This window comes from Leuciscus leuciscus (genome assembly GCF_965113295.1).
Source record: "Leuciscus leuciscus genome assembly, chromosome: 23".
Lineage (NCBI taxonomy): Eukaryota > Metazoa > Chordata > Actinopteri > Cypriniformes > Leuciscidae > Leuciscus > Leuciscus leuciscus.
In genome coordinates this window covers 12,968,501-12,971,165 of record NC_138747.1, presented here as the reverse complement: position 1 = coordinate 12,971,165, position 2,665 = coordinate 12,968,501, and positions in this window count along the sequence as shown.

Below are 2,665 nucleotides of genomic sequence, written 5' to 3'. Positions count from 1 at the left end.
AATGTGTAAACTTTTCACTGCTTGAACTTGACAATACTTTTTAAATTCCAGTTTTTACTTGACTTATAACGTAGCAAATAGGATGCAGACTTACAAAACTGTAAATTAGTACAGAATTGTACAATTAGAACTGACGTAAAATGTTAAAATGTAATTACATTCAAATAAACTCATATCATATATATTAGTGCTGTCAAGTCGATTAACCGCGATTAATCGCATCTAACATAAAGGTGCGTATATATATATATATAAATATATATATATATATATATATATATAATTACAATTATATATTGTAATTATCACGATTAATCAATTTGACAGCACAAATAGGCCTATATGTAAATGATAATATTTTTGATTAGGGAACTCATATTCACTATTAACTAGTTTTCTCTCAATAAATTCCTAATTACTACTTATTGATACTAAGGTAGTTGTTGTGGTGGTTATGTTTAGGTATAGGGTATGGATTAAGGGATTTACAAAATTGTCATGCAGAATAATTAATATGTGCTTTATAAGTACTAATAAACAGCCAATATGCTAGTAATATATGCTAATAAGCAACTAGTTACTAGTGAATAGTGTCCCCCAATCTAAAGTGTTACCATATCTAAAAATATATCCTAGTGATGTCAAATTGATTCATCACGATTAATTGATTAATATATATGTGTGTGTGTGTGTGTGTGTGTGTGTGTGTGTGTGTGTGTGTGTGTGTGTGTGTGTGTGTGTGTGTGTGTGTGTGTGTGTGTGTGTGTGTGTGTGTGTGTGTGTGTGTGTGTATACACAGACACATAAACATAACATACATAAATATAATATTTATACGCTCATATATTATATAAACAAAAACTTTTTATGTTAGATTTGATTAATCGTGATTAATCGATTTGACAGCAGTAATATAAGTAAATGGTAATATAATATTTTAGATTAGGGAACACATATTCACTATTAACAGTGTTTTCCCTCAATAAATTATAATTACTGCTATTAATATATATATATATATATATATATATATATATATATATATATATATATATATATATATACGCACAGAAATATAGTATATAAAATATATAAATATAATAATATAATATATTTTATTTATAAAATATATATTTTATATTTCAAACACTATTTCAGCAATAAATGCAACCTTGGTGAGCATATGAGACCCCTATAAAAATGAGACTTTTAATATGGAAATTACACATTATATTTTATAAATCCTCTGAAGATCACTTCAATCACGTCAAAATGTAATGTAAAACAGTATAAAGTAGGCCTACCTACAAGATGGAAACAAAACACCTGAAGTAATCTATTCTAATGAAGTTACCTAAAGTGAGCTTCACATTTAAAGTCTTTCATTTTCATGGTAGGCTAAAAACAATATAGATCTCTATTCATCATTCTCTCCAGTAAACGGCCCCTGGTTACACACTACATTTCACTGAGCCACTGCTCTCCCCATTGATTTTGCTCATATCCGGATGACCACAATGACTTCAACAGCTTAATGTAGCAGATCCGACTTCTCTCTTTTACTCAGATGGCAGGAGGAGCGCACACACACACACACACACACACAAAGACTGGTGAAATTAATAACAGGCCTGTGACGATAAATCTGTTGTGGAGCCAGGAAAGAGTGCACCTCAGATATATTTTATTTAGGAGAGATGAATACATTTTGCCTTGACCCCCGCGAGACTGGTAAATATTAATGTCCTTTGCCTTCCGCCATCTGAGCGAAACGCCAGGGCTTTTAAACACCTGTCACATATATCTCTCACAGACACCATTAGCTAAAATATCAATGTCCAGAGTTTCAAGCCACCTTTCAGTACCAGATTCTGTAATTACTTCTTTAAATAAATGGGGTTAACTTACTCTCTTAATGTAAGTGCATTGACAAAGTGCAGACGAACGACTCATGTGAAAGCGTGGCGCAACATTAACCTGAAAATGGTTTTAATTAAATCAAATTGAATTAACGAGTAATTAAATGTTAGCTAAACTAAACTGTAAACAAGTTTATGCAGTTTTGCATGTCAGTCGAGCCTGAGCTTCCCTTTAGAATCAATATAGCCCAATTTATGGCTGCAGAAACCCCATAAAGAAGCTCATAATCTTCAGTCCTAGAGCCCTGTCAAAGATATCTAAAGATTATGAAGATCTGTGAGATGATTTGGATAAACACGAGCACTCGGGCAGATATGCCTGTGATAGAAACTCGTGCCAGTCATCACATTTTCTGATCGTCCAGCCAGGTTTAATCTTTCAGAGTGCCCTGTATTTCAAGTCACTCCTTAATTTAGTTTTTCCTCCATCAAAGAGCTAGACTTCAGAAACCATGGCCAAAATCCTGATTGATTAATTTTGCCAAACGGTCTTGTTGTGGCATAGTGTGCAATATTTTAGAGAGTTTAATTATGGAATTGAAAGTTATTCAATTTAATTCGCACCACAAACAAGAGCAAGAGGCTCTTCACCAGACAAAATATTTTAAGCAACAAGAAGCTCCTAAATACCCATGATACCCAATACCCAATACCCCAATATCAAAAATGTTCAAAATGTAAAATACACATGCTTAAATCAGGGTTATTATACTAAAACTATGAAAAACATTTCTGTTAACTGAATT